We start from the raw sequence: 21433 nt of genomic DNA on the forward strand, positions 1-21433 counted from the left end.
GCCTCAGCCTTCTGAGTAGCTGAGTAGCTGGAACTATAGGCATATGCCACTGTGCCTGGCTAATTTTTGTATTTTTAGTAGAGATGGGGTTTTGCCATGTTGCCCAGGCTTGTCTCAAACTTCTGAGATCCAGCAATTCACCTTTTTGTAAAAACAAAACAAAACAAAACAAAAAACCACAAAAACAGGATGGTGGTTATGGGTCAGACTTTGGACCTAGACTTCCTGAGTTTAAAAGTAAACTTATTTACTGGCTGGTTGTACCTTTTTTTTTTTTTTTTTTTTTTGAGACGGACTCTCGCTCTGTCGCCCAGGCTGGAGTGCAGTGGCCAGATCTCAGCTCACTGCAAGCTCCGCCTCCCGGGTTCACGCCATTCTCCTGCCTCAGCCTCCCGAGTAGCTGGGACTACAGGCACCCACCACCTCGCCCAGCTAGCTTTTGTATTTTTTTTTTTAGTAAAGACAGGATTTCACTGTGTTAGCCAGGATGGTCTCGATCTCCTGACCTCGTGATCCGCCCGTCTCGGCCTCCCAAAATGCTGGGATTACAGGCTTGAGCCACCGTGCCCGGCCGGTTGTACTATTTAATATATTTATTTATTTATTTTCTCATATGTAAAAATGGGGGCCAATAATAATACATGCATGATTAGGACTATTATGAGGATTAAATGAGTTGATACATGTAAAGCACTTAAATGGTTGGTATCTACCATTGGAACACTATACATATTATATGACAAACTTTACCACACCTAGGTATACACTCAATAGATATGAATACATATGTTTCCCAAAAGACAAGTACTGGAATGTTCATTGTAGAAGTATTTGTGATATCCCCAAAGTGGAAGCTACTGAAATGTCCACCAACAATAGAATGGATAATTGTAGTATGTTTATATAATAGAATATTATACTGCTATGAAAGTGACCAAACTGCGTGTACATGCAACAACAGGTAGGAAACTTGCAAATATAATGTAAAATAAAAGAAGCCAAACACGAAAGAGTAAATACTGTATGATTTTATTTATCTAAAGCTTAAAACCAGTCAAAACTAGACAATAGGATAATGACTACCCTAGTTGGGAGAATGAATACAAAGTACCATAAGATGGGTTTCTAGGAGTTGTTGGAAATGTGTGTTTCTTGTTGTGTCTTCTGATTACATGGACTAACTCCTTACTCAGGACTAGTTCTGTACACCAAGGGCTATGGTAATGGGGCCACCTTTGTCAGAACACAAACAAAAATCCCCTAATAACATTCCCCCAGGGGTAAGAGTTATCTACTGGCCTTACATTTTTACAACTATGGGATGCACTCCTGTGATTTTTTTTCCTGTTATAATGAAAATCTACTCCAAGTCTGCTGCTGAATATTAAGGAGCTCAGTTTGTGAAAATTCAGCAAGTTGTATACTTGGGATCTGTGTATAATTCTGCATGTAAATTGTTTTAAAATGTTTTTTAAAAGTAGCTGGTGAATAAAAAATGTATAATAAATGATATATATATTTAATTGTTTTTAGAAAGACTAGGTTTTGAATCCGGGCTTTGTGGTCATGGAGACTAGGAAGAAGTCTCTTAAACTCTTCATTTCTATAATGGTAAGCAGAAGTAGTGATACTTGGCTTAAAGAGACCTTAGATATTATTGGGAACTAGTGAGATGAAATATAAAAATATGGTAACTGCCTCTTCAATATTGAGCAACAGACTTGAAGCAGATTTTCATTATGATAGGAAAAAAATCACATGAGTGCATCCCATAGTTGTAAAAATGTCAGGCCCGTAGATACCTCTTACTCCCGGGGGAATGTTATTAGGGGATTTTTGTTTGTGGTCTGACAAAGGTGTCCCCCTTACCGTAGTCCTTGGTGTATAAAACTAGTCCTGAGTAAGGAATGGGACAATTTTGCCAAGAGGGCAAGGAGTCCCTGGAAGGAAAGGGATAAAGTCCTTGGCCTTTCTCTTGTGAGGGTTATGTCATTAGACACTGATGTATTGAGATGAACTGGACTGAAGTTTGTTGGAAAGAACACTAAGGGGGCTAGATTGGAATTCACCATGGGCATGTCTGGTTTGGTGATCTGGATTCAGTATTGGTACTTGGTCAGCTTCTCATGGGGAAGGATAGTTCCTTCTAGTAGTTGGCTGAGGGATGAACCTCCACACCCAGCCAGCTGGGCACAGTTTCACTGGGGAATGACAATTGAGCAAGTGCAATGACCTAGAAATACAAGTGAAGGCATAACTGTGACCTGTGAGCAACAAGGACATTTCCAAAACAAGGATGATTGGCCGCTGGGGTAGCGGGACCAGTATTTAGTATGCCTATGAGGTAACTACCAAAGTGATGGTGCTGGTGGGTTTATAGAACTTTCTAGTTATTTCTCCCACCTGGCATTTGGAAGTGTAATTGACCCTTTAGAAGTGAGAAAGGGCCCAGAATGTTGGATCATCTGGAGATGGAGTATTGGGAAAGGCCCCAAGAAAGGAACACCAGATTTTCTGTTGGTGAGGTCCTTAGGCCTCAGCAAGTTGCTAGAAAAATAAATGAAACACTATTTGTCCTCTAAGCTGGTGAAGCATACATCCTGGTTAATAATAATAGCTATCATTTATTGGGCACTGTGTGTCTGGCATGGAAACTGTTCTTTGTTTACCAAAATTGTTCTCTCTTTCTTTCTAGGCCTGTAATGAGACTTCATTTCACAGCCTACTTTGCATTAGATGTGTTCCTGTGATGACATTCAGAGCAGGTATGCCGTGTGGCATTTCTGGGTATGGGCCTCAGGGCAATAAAAGGATCTTCTCCATGCTCTCCTCCACTGCTACTGGTTGGAACCCCATAGTTATCCAGCTTTGACCAGGCAGATGTCCTGGAGGATGATGAGCAGCACAAAGGAAGGAACTTTGGTACCTGAAAGACCAAGTGGAGCAGGGCTTCCCTGTTACCCTGAACTGCTACCCTGGAACTGTTATGTAAGAAAAAATAAGATTCTTGCATTTCTCCAACTTTAATGGGCACAAGAATCACCTGGGATTTGTGAAAATTCAAATCCTGATTGAGTGGGGCTTGAGATTCTATATTTCTTAAAAGTTCCTAGGTGGTATTCATGCTGTTGGTCCAGTATCTACAGTTTAAGTTCCTCTCCAAGAAATTCCGATTTAACTGGTTGGAGTGGGGTTCAGGGACATGATACTAAAGGAAAGCCCCAAATACCAAAAACCTCTCCAGGTGATTCCAGTCTACACCAGGGTTGAGACCCCACTGGAGAAGAGAAACATTTTTTGAGGATGGAAGAATCCAGTTCCTTTCCCAGTGCCCTTTGGAGGAGGCAATTCCTTTGAGCTCTTCCAAACAGCCTTGCCATCCTACTATCTTATTAACCACTTACAGATAATGTGTTTGATTGCTTGTCTGCCTCTGCTGAGAGTACTTGTCATCTTCTTGAAACTTCATTTCAGCCAGAAACTTCTTTTTTGACATATTGATTTGGAATGTTGAGCTTTGTTTTTGGGTAAAATAATTCAATATGATGATGTAGAGAGGAGCTGATTATTGGCTGTTCCCAAGATCTGCCTTTGGGGACCATATTTGAGCATTTAGTCTTAAACACTATAGCAGCAGCCTAACTTGAGGTTTCAGCCTTAAGACAGACAGACACTCATCATTACTGACAGGGATGATGTAATAATTAAACTATTATTTTGTGCAATCAGTTTCACCTGAAGGTTGCAAAGCCTTAAGAACATCTGGTGGCAATTTGTTAGTTATCACATTATTCTGCATTTATTAAGTGTTGATAATGCACTAGGTGTTGTACAGAATGCAATCCCTGCTCAGGAGCCAAGAGAGATGGCAAGTATGTCCCAAACAAACAGAAGGCGAGGCTTACAGCAGTTAAGGATTTTTCCTAAAAAATCCCTTCTACCTAGGTTAGTTGAAACTTTATGATTTTGAAAAAAAGCTGTCATTTGTATAAGTTGTCTCTAGTTTACAAAATACTTTTAGATAATCTAATTTATTTATTTATTTATTTTGAGAAAAAAAAAAAAAACTCTCTTGCCCAGGCTGGAGTTCAGTGGCACAGTATAGTTCACTGCGGCCTCGATCTCGTGGGCTCAAGGGATCCTCCCCCCTCAGCCTCTTGAGTAGCTGGGATTACAGGTGCACACCACCATGTCTGGCTAATGTTTTATTTTATTTTGTTTTTATTTATTGTACTTTAAGTTCTGGGATACCTGTGCAGAATGTGCAGGTTTGTTACATAGGTACACATGTGCCATGGTGGTTTGCTGCACCCATCAACCTATAATCTACATTAGATATTTCTCCTAATGCTCTCCCTCCCCTAGCCCTCCACCCGCAACTGGCCCCAGTGTGTGATGTTCCCCTCCCTGTGTCCATGTTTTCTCATTGTTCAACTCCCACTTATGAGTGAGAACATACAGTGTTTGGTTTTTTGTTCCTGTGTTAATTTGCTGAGAATGATGGCTTCCAGCTTCATTCATGTCCCTACAAAGGACATGAACTCATCCTTTTTTATGGCTGCATAGTATTCCATGGTGTATATGTGCCACATTTTCTTTTCTTTTTCTTTTTTTTTTGAGACAGAGTCTCGCTCTGTAGCCAGGCTGGAGTGTAGTGGCCAGATCTCAGCTCACTGCAAGCTCCGCCTCCCGGGTTCACGCCATTCTCCTGCCTCAGCCTCCAGTATAGCTGGGACTACAGGCGCCCGCCACCTCGCCCAGCTAGTTTTTTGTATTTTTTAGTAGAGACGGGGTTTCACCGTGTTAGCCAGATGGTCTTGATCTCCTGACCTCATGATCCGCCCGTCTCGGCCTCCCAAAATGCTGGGATTACAGGCTTGAGCCACCGCGCCCGGCCGCCACGTTTTCTTTATCCAGTCTATCATTGATGGGCATTATGGGTTGGTTCCAGTCTTTGCTATTGTGAATAGTGCTGCAATAAACATACGTGTGCCTGTGTCTTTATAGTAGAATGATTTATAATCCTTTGGGTATATACCCAGTAATGGTATTGCTGGGTCAAATGATATTTCTGTTTCTAGATCCTTGAGGAATCGCCACACTGTCTTCCACAAATGGTTGAACTGATTTACATTCCCACCAACAGTGTAAAATTGTTCCTATTTCTCCACATCCTCTGCAGCATCTGTTGTTTCCTGACTTTTTAATGATCGCCATTCTAACTGGTGTGAGATGGTATCTCATTGTGGTTTTGATTTTCTTTTCTCTAATGACCAGTGATGATGAGCTTTTTTTCATATGTTTGTTGGCTGCATAAATGTCTTCTTTTGAGAAGTGTCTGTTCATATCCTTTGTCCACTTTTTGATGGGGTTGTTTGTTTTTCTGTTGTAAATTTGTTTAAGTTCTTTGTAGATTCTGGACATTAGCCCTTTGTCAGATGGATAGATTGCAAAAAGTTTCTCCCGTTCTGTAGGTTGCCTGTTCACTCTGATGATATTTTCTTTTGCTGTGTGGAAGCTCTTTAGTTTAATTGAATCCCATTTATCAATTTTGACTTTTGTTGCCATTGCTTTTGGTGTTTTAGTCATGAAGTCTTTACCCATGCTTCTGTCCTGAATACTATTGCCTAGGTTTTCTTCTAGGGTTTTTATGGTTTTAGGTGTTACGTTTAAGTCTTTAATCTATCTTGAGTTAATTTTTGTATAACATGTAAGGAAGGGGTCCAGTTTCAGTTTTCTGCGTATGGCTTGACTGGCTAATTTTTAAATTTTTTTGTGGAGGCAGGATTTCACCATCTTCCCCAGTCTGGTCTCCAATTCCTGGCCTCAAGTGATCCTCCCGCCTCAGCTTCCCAAAATGCTGGGATTATAGGTGTGAGCTACCATGTCTACCTCCAGATTATCTAATTTAATCTTCACTTCAGCCTTGCTGCCTTGTGATTTAGTCAGCAGCAAGCAATAGAAAACCTGACTCAATAAGGAAAGCAATACAGTAAGGAAAGTTATAGACACTTCTAAATCCAGAGGTGTGGTGATCTCAGGGTTCTTCCTATTTTATAACACTTTCTTTCCTCCTCCCCTATTTTTATTTGAGCCTCTCTTGTCAATGGTTTGAAACTTTTTTGAGTCATTATATAATGACCCAGTACACACAAACACTACACACACCCACATACAGCCCCTCTGAATTAAAAGTTTCACTAAACAATACTTATCCTTAGTAGAGTGTAATTCACTTTTCTGGTATGATCTATTGTATATCTTATCCTATCCTGTCCTATCTTACTCTATTTTTAAAATTCTGGAGAAATATTGGCTACCTTGATTTTGTGACCCTTCCATGGATCTCAACCCTTAGCAAAGCTTCCAGGCTCAACCCTCAGCTGGCTGTTTGGGCCTTGTACTTGGCTAGTCTGCATTCCCTCAACCTCCCCATCCACTACCTGCAATGCAGTAAAGTTTCCGAGTCTTACACTTCATCTTCTGGTGATTCTGGCTCCTGCTTTCCGCTGTGACAGTTAGTCAGACACACTGACATTTAGCTTACCACTATGCTGACAATCTTTGTTCTGCCCAGTCCTCTCTGGCCTAAGCCACTGTGAAATAGACTGGTTAGATCATGTTGGGTCCTCACAGGGCCTTTTGTCACATTTGAGTCTCTCTTGAGTTCTGACACCAATAAGTCATGAATGAAACAGAGAGAAATGATTATTTTCTAGAACAAAGATAAAAAAAACTAGAGCATTACAAAAAGTTAGCCACTTCTTTACTTAGATTTCTGTACATTCAGATGCTCTTTCCTTTTTTATTTCCTTATCTCTTTGTTACTCAGAATGAGGTGCTCAAGTAAGTGTTTGTCCCCTTTAAATAGAGAACCTTATCACCATGCGTGTTCAATGTTGGCTCTGCCTGTAGAAGTGTAGATTTGTCCAGAATTTCTGCAGAAATACTGGATACATGCAGGTTCACCAGCAACCCTCACCACCTGAAATCAAGTCCAGTCTAGCTCTTCATAAGTACATAAATCATTTTAGGGAAGGTGAAAGTTCATCTGGCCCAATATTTCTCCTCTGTTTTGGTTTATCTTAATCCTGTTTTGCTATTTTTTCACCACACCCTCAATCTTCGCTGTCTCTAAAAGAAGCATAACTGCCTCTTCTTAACTGTTATAAACTCTGTTAGAAGCACTTTCTTCAATAACTTGTTCCATATGTTGCATACATGAGCTCCATTAAGATCCCCCTTCCCCCCACTGCTTCCTCAATTTTGTATGGCATCCATCAGTATTTGAATCATTACAAGTAAAGGGGGAAAATACCCTCCAATCCCATCCCAATGGGACCTTTCTCTTTGGCATGTTCAGCATGTCCCATCATGTAGAAGGCTCTGTGTGGTTTTCTGAAAGTTTTTCTAACCCACTGAGAAACAGCTGGTCTACCTTCACCGTCCTCTCCTTCTTTCCTTTGAAAGCTCCATATGGCTTGGGTGATGCCGCCTTGCCCTACTCAGGACAGCTTCCTGGGATAAAGGACAGCAAACACCTCTCTTTTCCTTAGAAGAGTCCAACAAGAACTCTGAGTAGACCGAGGACATCTCTCTGGGTTTCCAGTCAATTTCCTCTGTAAACTCACTCTCAGATTTTGGCCATTCTTAACTGTAGCTGATGATTTAAATATATATATATTTTTCAGTTTCTAAATAACTCCACTTATCTCCATTCTAGTTCTTTTTGTCCTCTTTGCCCTTATTTGACTGTTTCATGAGACACATACTTAAAAGCCAGGTCTCTGCTCCTAGCCTAATTATTTCATTTCTCACTAATAATGATAATTATTTTTACTTTTCAGGTGGCTATATCTTTTCCTTGTGAGGAGAGTTTTCTTTTCTGTGCTAGCAGGTATTACCATCCTTCACCTCCTTCTACATCTCTCTGAAACAGGAAAGGTAGCCGCTCCCTTCTCCCCTCACTTGCTTTGGGGCCTGAGTGCCACAGGTGCTAGGAGCTCTCAAATGGTTTATAGGGCCTGGCAAGGCTGCAGCAATGGGGAGTTGCACTTCATTATTGTTGTTTTGTAAGTCCACCCTTTCTTAAATGGCTACCAGGACACTGTTTTAGGGTGTTTTCCATGCCTCCCAGGCACGGAACCCTCATGGATGTGGCCAGCCTATAGAAGTTGTGCCAAGGCTCATAAGAAAAAAACTGATAACTGGTGAATATTTTGTTATAGCACTAATTTCTTCCTTTTTTCCCTCTTCCCAATCTTATAAAGATGTCACTGGAGAAATGTCTATTCAAGTTCTTAGCCCAGTTTTTAATCAGGTTACTTTTTTTTTTTTTTTTAATATTCAGTTGTAGAGGTTTCTTTTGTATTCTGGAGATTAACCTTGTATCAGATGTATTGTTTGCAAATATTCTTTCTCATTCCATAGGTTGCCTTTTCACTCTGTTACTTACCTCCTTTGCTGTTCAGAAGCTTTTTAGTTTGATGTAATTGATTTAGTTTTGTTTTCATTGCCTGTGCATGAAATCATTGTCAAGACCAATGTCGTGAAACTTCTTCCCTATGTTTTCTTCTAGGAATTTTTATAATTTCAGGTCATAAATTTAAGTTTCTGATCCATTTTGAGTTGATTTTTGTGAATGATATAGGATAACAGTCTAATCTCTAAAGGAGACACACAAATGGCCAAGTATATTAAAAATGCTCAATATCACTAATCATCAGGGAAATGCAAACCAAAACCATAATGAAATATTATCTCATACCTGTCAGGGTAGCTGTTATCAAAAAACAAAACAAAAGACATCATCATCTGTTGGTGAGGATTTGGACAAATTGGAAATCTTGTACACTGTAGGTGGGAATGCAAAATGGCGTAGCTGCTAAGAGAAAGTGTGGAGGTTCCTCAAAAACTAAAAATTAGAACTACCATATGATCCAGCAGTCCCACTTCTGGGTATTTATCCAAAATAGTTGAAATGAGAATCTTGAAGAGATAGTAGCACTCCAGTGTTTATTGCAGCAAAAAACGTCCATTGAGAGATGAATGAAGAAAATGTATATACATACAGTGGGATACTACTCAGCCTTAATAAAGAAGGAAATTCTGCACTACATGACAACATAGATGAACTTTGAGGACATAATGCTAAGTGCAATAATGAGTCAGTCACAGAAGATTCCACTTGTATGAGGTATCTAAAATAGTCAAATTCAAAGAATCGAAGAGTAGTATGGTAATTACTAGGGACTGGGAGAAGAGGGAAGTGAGGAGTTACTAATCATTGGGCATAAAAGTTTAGTTAACAAGACAAATGAGTTCTAAGATCTGCTGGACAACGTTGTACCTATAGTCAACAATAATGTACACTTAATTCATTTTAAGACAATACAATAAATTTAAAAAAGAGATGTCATTGGGTTTGCTCCACAGGTCCCAGTGCCTGCCTCTTTGCAAACACTGGCCCGATGCTCTTAGATGTACCTCCACTGTTGCTGGAAGTTTGTCTAAGCTGATGGGGACTCAGTGGATTCATTTGGCCCCATGTTTGGCATTGTTTAAGGGAGGGTCTTCTGTTTGGCCTCATAGTGTAGTACTGAACTAAATAAACCCTGATGCCATACTGCCTGGATAAAATATCCCAACTCTGCCACTTACTCACTATGGATCTTGGGGAGGTTGCTCAATCTTTTTGCATCTGAGTTTCTCTCATCTGTGAAATGGAACTGATAACACTGCTCTCCTGAGAATTAGATAAATTAATGCACAGGAGCACTTAGAAGCATGCCTGCCTCATCGTAAGCACCCAACAAATATTGGCTGTTATTTGGTACTTTCATGTTCCAGCTCCATTCTCCAACCCCCCTCCCCACATTCTAAGAACATTTCCAAGAATGGACAGTTAGGATGATTCTATTAGGTCTTGGTCTTCTATTAGTGGTTCTATTGATCCTTGAGATTGCATCATTTTAAAAAAATGTCTGGTTTTATTTTGCTGACTTCTGAAATCTATGCAAAGTATGGATGTAGAATTTTTGCATTTGGAACTTCTTCAGGGGCCCAGGGATAGGGAAAATAAAAGAAGTCTTCAGAGATGTCTGTGTCTCTCCAGAGAAACAGCAGTATTACTTCACCAGTTGGCTTAATGGAATCAGTCAGAATCAGCCCCATGCAGTTTTCCCTGCCTAATTTCCCCATCACCTGTTCAAATACGGCCATTACTTTGGTATTTATTAATTGCGTTGTGATCAGCCTTTAAGGTATGTCTTTTTCTTTTTTCTTTTTTTTTTTCTGACTTAGCCAGAATCACATTTTAGGGCAACCAGATTTTAATGATATTGACAGGTACTATAGCTTGACTTTCTAAGCTCTTTCATACAAAGTTAATTTTTGGTTTTGGTAATTTCGTGAAATGGATAGCCAGTTTATAACTCTTGTATGTTTCCTTGCGTGAACTGTCATTTTAATTTTTTGTCAGGTGAGCTACAGGTAAAGCTTGTGATTGCTGGGCTTGGTGGCTCACGCCTGCAATCCCAGCACTTTGGGAGGCCGAGGTGGGTGGATCACGAGGTCAGGAGATTGAGACCATCCTGGCTAACATGGTGAAACCCTGTCTCTACTAAAAATACAAAAAATTAGCCAGGCATGGTGGCAGGCACCTGTAGTCCCAGCTACTCGGGAGGCTGAGGCAGGAGAATGGTGTGAACCCAGGAGGGGGAGCTTGCAGTGAGCTGAGATGGTGCCACTGCACTCCAGCCTGGGCGACAGAGTGAGACTCTGTCTCAAAGCAAACAAGCAACAAACAAACAAACAGCTTGTGATTATAGCAAAACATGTTTAATACTTTTGATGGAATTGAACACAAAGTTAACTTAATCTTTCACTAAACTGGTGAGTTAATTGAATGAAATGATTAGTTTGTTAGTTTCTTTGGTCAACTTTGCTTGAATAATTGGTTGATCTGCTATCATAGAGCCTAGAACAGTTTCACTTCTCTTAGTCCCATGCAAAGTATTCATTGATTGTGGTTCTTTCCCAGGCAATACTTGTTTCAAAAACACTACTACCTGAGGTATTTTCAGAGACCTTTACATGGACTGTTTTTGCAACTCTTATTCCATGGGTGAGTCAGTGCAGCAACAGGTCTGTGTGGACTCCCGGCAGGTTGTTTCTCTGACCAGAATCACTTGCCAGATGATTTTAATGTTGAAGGGCAAAACTTAGCGTTGGTTTGTGGCCCTTTTTAAAAAATCACCAAGGAGAACAAATACCAATTCTATAGGGACTTGAGGGCAAGAGAAGTCTCAGAAGCTGGCTCATTTCTCAGTTTGGGTCTGCTAGTGAGGCAGGTTAACTCAGTCCTTATAGGTACAGGACTGTCTCTTAGTTTTATAGTCTTCAACATTTTATTAATTTCCAGGCAGTATTAATAACTACTATATAACCCTTACTGCAGGTAGGCACTACTTGAAGTACTTTAGATGTATTACTCAATTTAATGTTCTCAACAGCCCTGTGACGTAGGCTCTGTTAATTATCCCACTTTACAGATGAGGAAACAAAGTGCCTCAGAGAAATGAGGTTTTTGCCTGAGGTCCCATAGCAAGTAAGTGGCAGTATCTAAGGTTTCAGAGCAAGTGTGGACAAAGCCAGGATTTAAACCTAGGCAGCCTGACTCTAGAGTCATAACTACTATACGGTACTGAGGGATTGCCTTAAATCATGCTGAAACCAGAGTGGAAATGGATTTCTTTACAATGACAGGTATAATAACTATGATAATAAATATTGGTTATTTTCTCTGATTACTCTCTCCCAATGAATGAATCTACTGGAAAGTCCGAATCATTGACTAATTGTTGCTAGGTGAGAATACAACCTGAACAAAGACAGTAACAGATATTCATTGGATTGGAGGGGTAAGGAAACAGGTGACATCATTACTTTTTCTGGGCTCCAGGTCACACGGCCTCAGCCTGATTTTTCAGAGGCACATCAGAACTTGGAGGTGAGGAGTGAGCACCAAGTCTTGCCCCGTGAAGTCTCAGGTCAGTGCCAAGAGTCTGGGGCACCATTACCAGTCCCACCTGGGGTAACAAGCCACGAGGGAACCAAGGCGAGAAGCCAAGAGAATCAAGAAGTATGTGTGATGAGGGGGCTTCAAGCTGGCCCTGGGGAGGCATTCTGGAGGAATTGCCTGAGCCGGAGTCCAGAGTTTGCCATAGGTTTTTACATGTGCCTCTGGTGTGGGATCCTTGGGATAGTTAAAGGGGCTGTGTAGGAGGAGAGTTGTTTCTAGGACGCTAAGGAAGCTGGATGGATGACCCTGTCTCCTTCCAGGGCTTTGTCTAGAACATTGACAGTGGTCCCAAAATTAGACACTTTCTGTCCTGGGTGGATCATAGTCTCAATTATAACATTCCTTACTCTCAAATTCCTTAAAAAAAACTTTTTATTTTGAAATAGCCATAGATTCACAGGGGGCTGCCAGAATGGTTCAGAGAGGTGCTGTACACTCTTCATTCAGTTTCTGCCAGTGGACACATCTTGCCTAGCTAGAGTACAGTATCAAGCCAGGAAGTCGACATTGGTGCAATCCACAGATCTTTTGCAGATTTCACCTGTTTTACATGCACTTATTTGGGTGTGTGTGAATAGTTCTATGCAGTTTTATCATGTGTGGATTTGTATATTCACCATCACAATCAGGATACAGAACTCTTCCATCATCACAAAGATCCTTGAATTCCTTTTAAAAAGGAAACATCCGCTTCTGAAAGCACTATTACCTCATGCTGCTAAGATGTAATTGAGGTTACAGTCTCCTTTATATCTTTTGCATTTCATGAATATTTTTGTGTGACTACATCCTGCTTATCTCACAGACATAACAACATTTGGGTCCTTTTGACTGGATTATGAGGTTATGTTGCTTTCATTTTCAGCCCACCCTTAGGCAAGCCATGTAAGGAGGTGGAGGATAGGTCTCTCTTGTTTACCACTCTATACCCTGCATCTAGAACAGGGATTAACACACAGCAGATGCCCCATAAGCATTTCTGAAAGGATTTAACCCATTGTATCTTGATTCTTAGTACTTAACATTCTCAGTGTGTGTGTGTGTCCCCCGACCCTGCACAGTTCGGTCCCAGCTACTGATCTTGATTTTGAGTCAGATTCAATCCTAGAACTTTCACTGCATTGTTTTTTTTTAATGGATTATTGCCCATAATGGACTACTTTGTGCTTTTAACAAAATTGAAGCTAAAAATTGTTTAGCCTAGAAGAAATATCTTTGATAAATAACCATGGGTACAGCTCATGCCTTCCCCCCTCCCCATCTGCCTGCTAGCCTTTTTCTTCTTACGTATCTTCATTTTATCAGGTTAAAACACCTGCCAATTCAATGACATTCACACACCACCCCCACTCTCCCAAAATTTAAGTTCTCATGAAAATCTCATTAGCAGAGAGAGGTGGAGCAAATTGAGCCTCATCTGTTTGAGTTTCGTTGTACCTGTTGCACATCGAGCAGCTGGCCACGTGGGTCAGAGCTTATTCTTATGACTGCACCAGGGTTACTTCGTGGTTATTGAGAGGCCCCGTGGCAGCGACTGCTAGTTGCAAAGGGAAACCTGCAGGGAAAAGGTGGAAGGAGTAAGGGAGTAGTGATTTGTGTATGTGCCAACAAGGCTCAGGCATCAGATGTTCAAATGGGCACTGATTAAACTGGCATTCAAACTAAATTTTCATTCTAGTATTTCCAGTTTGGACAGAGCCATTCCCTTTTTTTTTGTATTCTGAGATTTGACATTGGATTTGTTACCTTGAAGTTCTCTAAGGTGTTAATTCTCGTGGATTCTTCCTTTGACACAGCCTTATTAATCTAATGTCTGGACTCTTGAGACAGCCTTCTTTCAGAAACTACCTTCCCTGCCCACATCCTTATCCATACTGCACATAGTTTCCAATTTAACCATTAAAATACCTGGCTTTAATCAAAAGCCTAAGGCTGCCCCTTGGATCAAATCAAGTTCAAACTCTTGCCATCTCCAGCTCTCCTCTTGAAGCTGACTGCTCATCATTAGCCCAGCACTCATCTCTTCAGGCTAGTCCAGGCTTCTTATGAAGGACCCTGAGTGTAGCCACTTATATTTCTGTCTTCATGCCTTTTAGCATGTGTCCTTGGGGCCTGTATGTGCCTTTGGCTGTCTCCTTCACACAACATCTGACTCCTACTAATATGTCCATCAAGGAGGCACTCAACAGGCAGTGGTTAAACATGTAGTAGTAGCTTCCTGTGGTTTTTGTTATGAATGACCATAAACTTGATGGCTTGTAACAACAGGAATTTATTCTTTCACAATTCTGGAGGCTAGAAGTCTGAAATCAAGGTGTATTGTCCTTTTTCATGCTGCTGATAAAGATATCCCTGAGACTGGGTAATTTATAAAGAAAAAGGTTTAATGGACTCATAGTTCCACGTGGCTGAGGAGGCCTCACAATCATGGCAGAAAGAGGAAGTGAAAGGCATGTCTTACATGCTGGCAGACAAGAGGGAATGAGAGCCAAGTGAAAGGGGTTTTCCCTTATAAAACCATCAGATCTCTTGAACTTATTCACTGCCATGAGAACAGTATGGGGAAACCACCCTCATGATTCAATTATCTCCCACTGGGTCTCTCCCACAACACATAGAAATTATGGGAGCTACAATTCAAGATGAGATTTGGGTGGGGACACAGCCAAACGATATCACAAGGTGTCGGCAGGACTGAGTTCCCTTGGAAGGCTCTAGGGCAGAATCCTGCCTTGCTTCTTTCAGCTCTAGTGGCTCCAGCCATTCCTTGGCTTGTGGCTGTGTAGCTCCAATCTCTGCCTCTCTGTGTCCCCCCAGGTGTCTCTTGGGACACTTGTCATTGGATTTAGGACCCATACAGGTAATCCAGAATGATCTTACCTTGAGATCCTTCAATTAATTATGTCTGCAAAGGCCCTGTTCCAAATAGGGTCACATTCACAAGTCCCAGGGGTGAGGACATGGATCTGACATTTTGGGGGCCACCATTCAAACCACTACAGTAATTAAACAGTCAAACCCAAAGAGGATCAATTCTGAGGTACCAACCAATGCTGTTAAAATATAAGTGGCCAGGCGCGGTGGCTCACACCTGTAATCCCAGCACTGTGGGAGACTGAGGCAGGCAGATTGCTTGAGCTCAGGAGTTCGTGACCAGCTTGGGGAACACGGTGAAACCCCGTCTCTACTAAAATACAAAAAATTAGCCGGTTGTGGTGGTGTGCGCCTGTATTCCCAGCTACTCAGGAGGCTGAGGCAGGAGAATCACTTGAACCTGGGAGGCAGAGGTTGCAGTGAGCTGAGATCGCGCCACTGCACTCCAGCCTGGGTGACAGTGTAAGACATTGTCTCAGAAAAAAAAATTATCTATCTATCTATCTATAGATATGCTACAATTTGGACAAAAACATAAAACGTGCCTTTTGAATTTGTGGTTAAGATGAAGCTGGGTTAGATAGATATGCACTTACAAACAGAAAGAAAAAAATTTAAAAGTTATAAGAATGATCCCAAATTAACAAGATGGACTTTTACTTTGTGCTTATCTCTATGACATGACATCTCACATGGTTTTGCTCTCCCATTTGGCAGGGAGTTTCTTGTCTGTGTGTTGTGTGCTTAGCGTATTTGTTGTGTAAATGAATAAAGGAAGGACTGTGAAGCCTCAACTTTGGTTCAAATAATTAACAGATAAATAATTAACAGACCAGGCAGAAATTCAGTCTTTTGGGAATTCATAGGGAGAATTATTCAGTAGCTTTCAAGCTGAAAACACTTCAAGAATGTGACATAGCTGCTAGAAAATGTCGTACAATATTAGGGTGCATTATTTAGAGTCCTGCTCAAAGTGGGAATAAGCCTTTGTAATTTGCACAGTCTTGAAGACTGTATAGGCTCTATAGTCTTGTATAGGCTTCAGATCCACAAAAGATGAGGACACTCTATTGCTTATATGGCCAGTTTTTCTTATGTTTTAAATAAGCTGATGGATTCTTTTAGAAAAAGAGGAAATTCTTGTTGCTTACTTATGGTCATCTATGAGCACCTAGGAAAAGGGAAATCAGTGATGAAAACTGAAGGAAGTGGAAGTAATCACTTGTCACTAGCTGACTCAATATTTTAATCAATGCTTAGGTAAAGACATACTGATCTTTTTTTTTTTTGAGACAGGGTCTCACTCTGTCACTCAGGCTGGAGTGCAGTGGCGCGATCTTGACTCACTGCAGCCTCCACCTCCTGGGTTCAAGCGATTCTCCGGGTTCAAGCGATTCTCCTGGCTCAGCCTTCCGAGTAGCTGGGACTACAGGCGTGCGCCACCACGCCCACCTAAGTTTTGTATTTTTAGTAGAGATAGAGTTTCACCATGTTGTCTGGAGTGGTCTCAAACTCCTAACCTCAAGTGATCCACCCACCTTGGCCTCTCAAAGTGCTAGGATTACACGCGTGAGCGACCACCCACTGCCTGATCTGTTTACTTTGGTTGTTCATAAAAGAGAAGGTACCCAACCATGGGCTCTATTACAAAATCAAGCAACCTCAGTGGTTGTGATGGTCAGTTTTGTGTGTTGGCTAAGCTACAGTTCTTAGTTATTCATTCAAACTATGAAGGTATTTTGTAAATGTGACTGAAGTTCATAGCGGTTGACTTTAAGTAAGGGATATTATCCTGGATAATCCAAGCTGACTCAATCAATTGAAGGGACTTAAAAGCAGGCTGAGGTGTCCCTGAGAGTGGAAGGAATTCTGCCTGGGGGCAGCACCTTCAACCTTTGCCTGAGAGCTGCACCTTGTCCTGACTGATGGCCCGCCCTTTGGATTTAAGACTTGCTTAGCCACTCCCACAATCTTGTAAGCTAATTCCTTGAAATACATCTCTTTCTAAGATCTCCTACTGGTTCTGTTTCTCTGGTAGAACCCCACCTGATAACAGCAATTGCTTGGGATGTCTGTTCAAGGGCTGAACAGCTGGGGAGGAACTGTGAGGCAGTGGAGTGTTTATCAGCGTTCCTTAAACTTTAATGAGATATCAGTCACCTGGGGGTGAGGCAGAAGAACAGGGAATTAGGATAACCAAGGGTTAAGGTATAAGGAAAGAACAGCAGGTGCAGAAAGTTCTAGGCAAGATTAGGCAGCATACAGGCCACATCCTTGTTCCTCTGATAACAAGATAGAAGTTTCCACTTCAGCCTCTGATTGGTCACAGGCCAATCCTTCATAGGGTGTAATCAATTGGAGGCCTCTAAAGTGCATCTAGGGGAGTTACTAAACTTTTGTAACTTAATAAGAAGCCTAATTGTTGTTGGTGGGGGGGGGGTGCTCTTGTGCTGCATCACTTGGTGGATCCTGCTCCCACTCTGAATTGTAGCTTTGCTTCAATAAATCTGTGCTTTCGTTACTTTTTTTGTTGTTGTTTGTCTTTCGTTGCTTCATTCTTTTATTGCTTTGTTTGTGCATCTTATTCCGTTCTTTGTTCAACTTGCCAAGTACCTGGACAACTCAGTCAAGACCTTCCATCCGGTAATAGGGTCTGAGTGGACTCAGGTGATGTTGATGCTGCCAGTATGCTTTGATTGGCAAGAGTATATCTAGTAGTTCTCAAATCAGGCTGCACATTTGAATTATCTGGAGAGCTTTTAAAAAACACTGGTGCCTAGGCCACACCTCTAATGATTATGACTTCATTGGCCTGTTTCAAAGTGTGGTCAGAAGTACAGAAGAGCGTAGGTGAGTGGTTCTCAAAGTGTGGTCCCTCGATCAATAACATCAGCATCACCTGGGAGCTTGTTAGGAATGCAAATAATCAGATCTTATACGTACTGACTCAAACTCTGGGCTTGAAACCCAGCCATCTGATTCCCTCCAGGTGATTCTGATGCCCACTGAAATTTGGGAACTGGTGTAGGAAGATATTGAGTCTATAGTCAGCCTCCTTTCTTAGGCAAGAAGCCTAAGCTCTCTGTGACAGATATTAGCATCTGTAAAATAGGAATAACAATAGAACTCACGTTATGGGGTGTCTGAGCTTGATCAGGAAGCTGACACCAACTATGGGGAAAAGCTGAGGTTCCAATGCCAGGAGAGCATGGGTAAGTCTTTAATCTGGAGGGGCTGAAGACAGAAACAGAAGCATGATTTATAGTAAGCAAGACAAGAGTGAGAGGGAATGGTTTGGGACCAACTGGGGAGATGGGGTGCCCTGAGAACTTGCCTTGGTGGGCCGTGGGGGCTTGACTCAGCACCTTTATCAGTGCAGCCTAGGTGAGGACAGGTGGGGCTAAGAGGATGAAATTCTAAAGAGCCAAAGTTTGGAGGGTAACATCTTCCTCTGAGGCAGTGGAAGAACCTGCCGATGAAGGGACCACAGAAGGATCGTGGGAGAACAACGGGAACTGCAGGAGAGGTAAGAAGACCTTCAAATATCAGTGGGCAGGAGTTGGGCTCTTAGAGGATGGGGCCAGGGTTCAGACCTCTGAGGCTGAGGGAAACAATCAGGATCTGATGGGAGAGAAGAGGTGGGGGGTGGGATGGGGAGCTGTGCTGGAGGCCTAGGTGTTGTGCTGAACCGCTATTAACTTCCATAGAGAAGGCACCAAGTTCAAGAGGTCAAAGAAGAGACCTAGAGCTAGCAAATGCGACTTGGGGATTTTACTGGGACTGACTTACAGGGGAGACAGTCCAGTGGTGGTGAGCTGGACAGGAGAACCACTTTACCTATAGAAACAATCCAGTGGTGGTGGGCTGGACAATATAACCACCGTACACATGGTCCAGTGGCAGCGGGCTGGGCAGGAAAACCACAAACACTTGCAAACGGCATGCAGATTATACAGCATTTTCATTTAACACCCTCTCCTTAATGATCTCCACCTGCCAGCTTTCATGTACTGCACTCCCCAACCCCCAACTCAGGGCCTCCATCCCCCATAGAGCCAGTGTTCCACGGGACGGCCTGAGGGCTCAGATGTTCCTTATAGACAAGGAATGAATCTCTGGGTTGGTGACTCGCATTCACTATTGGAATACATTCAGGTGCGCCTGCCATACGCGGTCATTCTCAGCGTATGCTCGCTATTGCTCTCAGGTGTGCTTACCATGCACTAGGAAGTCAGCTAGTTTGGGGTTTGCTGTTGGGGGCCGACAGGAGGAAAATGCCTGGGCCCAGGTTTGAGGACTCCTATGAAGCAGACAAACCCAAAGTTTGGGATGCCAAACTTTAGCCCTTCTTAGGCTTACCTCGGGCCAGAGCTATTCCTAGGTCCCAGGCCAAGCCAGGACCGGAACCCTTGTCTGCTTATCTAGGGTTAGTGGTGGGAGGGTGGGGATGGAGGCAACTGCGTGAATCCTGCACCCCCACTTCCTAGGCCTCCCACCCTACCCAGCATTTTTAAAGTTCCAAACATGTTTCTGGGTTCTCTATCCTGGTCCCCAAATGACCTTGGCCTTAAACGCATTGTAAGTCTTTAGTGCTCTGCTCAGAACTCCAAAGGTTGGTGTAACTAAGATAGAAATGCTGTGTCTACAGCCGTTGCCTTGAAATGGGAATGGAAAGGGCTGCCAGGAAGTGTAGTCTCTCTCGGAACGTGTGAGGTGCAAAGAGAAAAGCTGCTGTTCTGTCTCTGGGACCTTGTCTCTCCAGGAGGAGGGGGGGAAGAGTTAAACTTACTTTACATTTTTTCACTTTTTTATATTACTGCCTTGGACTGTTTCCACTTTTCTTCTGCTTCTATCTTCCTGTCTTTCCTTTTGATGAAAGAGAAGGGGGAACTGGGCAATAATCTGATTTAATGAAACCTGCCATGCTATTTGAGAAAAACTGAAAGCTTTATTTTAGACCAAATGAAATGAAAAATTGTATATAATGTAAAATTAGTGAAACAGACACGTTAGGGGAGCACGTGCTGGGATTTGTTAGAAGGAAAGGACCCTGTCTCAGCTTTGAGGAACCACCACAGCCTACTGTGGGTTATGGGTCATGGACAAAGGCGGCACACAGGATGTCACATAGGACGTCACATATGCCTGTGCAGAGAAATTATTGAGAGACTGGATGGGCAGGATTAGAGGTCCAGAGCTTGACAAGGTAAAAGGGATCTTCCAATTCTCTTTAGATAGTTGAAACTGACCACTTCTCAAGGAAAAATGTGTTTTAGGGTATTCAAGAAAGCACAAGAAAATCAATATTTTTAGGCTAGTTTTAAAGGGGTATTTATTGGCTGGTGGGTTAGACATCTAATAGTTAACTAGTAGGTTACATTTATGAATTAGTAGCTAGGAAAGAAGACATGAGATTCTTTGTGTCTTAGTTTATTCAGGCTGCTGTAACAAACTACTACACACTGGGTGGCTTAGAACAACAGAAATTTCTCAGGAAACTGAGAAGGCCAAGATCAATGCAATGGCAGATTTGGTGTCTGGCGGGGGCTCATTTCCTGGTTCATAGGTAGGTGGTCTTACTGTAACTCCACATGGCAGGAGGGACAAGGGACTCTTTTATAAAGGCAATAATCCCATTGTAAGGGACCTAATCACCTTTCAGTACCATCACCTTGGGGTTGAGGATTTCAATACCTGAATTTTGGTGGGGGAAGGGGTGGGCATAAACACTTTTTATCCATTGAAATTTTCAGAAATTTCCCGGAAAAGCTACAGACTGAGTTTTACATGTGGTTTTCAGAGTCAGTAGCCTGAAGTCAAATAGGTTAGGTTCAAATTCCCTCTCTAGTGTGCTTGATCCTGGGGCAAGTTAGTTCTCTGATCCTTGATTTCTCTCGTCTTTGAAATGGGGATTATTGTGGGAATTAAATGTACTACTAATGTATGCATACATTAGTAGTTTGTAGAGTTGTTTGTAGAGTGCCATTTAAAGATTAGTTGTTATGCTTCCAAAGTCCTATTTCCTAGAATAGAAGATTAAATTGGATGTCTCACGGGGTCTCAGGAGTTTCTTTTGTTTTTTGACCCACCTATAGGCATACACAACATGTATTCCAGCATCATTCCCAAGCTGCAGTGGTATTCTGGGATCTAAGCCTAGGTTTCTCTTTTTCTTTTAATGATAAATAAATGAATAATCACAGTGGTTGCAAAGTTTGGGTGAAACCAAGCTTTTCCTTTTCCTCAGTGCAGGTTCTCTGGGCTGAAGCCTGTGTGGAACTGGGGAAAGGCATGGCTGGGGCCTCTTTCCCTAACTTGTTCTACTTCTGCACCACTCACTCTGCTGCCCTGGATGGAGGTGGAGGTGAAAGGGAAGGTGAAGGGGCTGGGAAGGTCCTGCTTGGCATGACAGCAGTAACCTGGCATTGAGGCGGCTGGATGGATTGGATGATGCAGTGTTAGTGCTTACTCTTGGTG

General features: G+C 42.1%; 1 long non-coding RNA gene across 3 annotated transcripts in view; it reads left to right on the forward strand.

Annotated features, from left to right (window-relative positions):
- LOC117078740 overlaps window positions 1–21433 on the forward strand; it is a 558507-nt gene that overhangs the window by 17747 nt on the left and 519327 nt on the right. For 2 of the 3 annotated variants that reach the window (XR_004435144.1, XR_004435142.1), the window contains exon 1: window positions 17890–18482. This is a non-coding gene — a long non-coding RNA (uncharacterized LOC117078740). Of the gene's footprint in view, window positions 1–2695; window positions 2766–17889; window positions 18483–21433 lie in introns of those variants that run through there. The other variant, XR_004435143.1, reaches the window with a different exon arrangement.

This window comes from Trachypithecus francoisi, unplaced genomic scaffold (genome assembly GCF_009764315.1).
Source record: "Trachypithecus francoisi isolate TF-2019V2 unplaced genomic scaffold, Tfra_2.0 Lachesis_group7, whole genome shotgun sequence".
NCBI lineage: Eukaryota > Metazoa > Chordata > Mammalia > Primates > Cercopithecidae > Trachypithecus > Trachypithecus francoisi.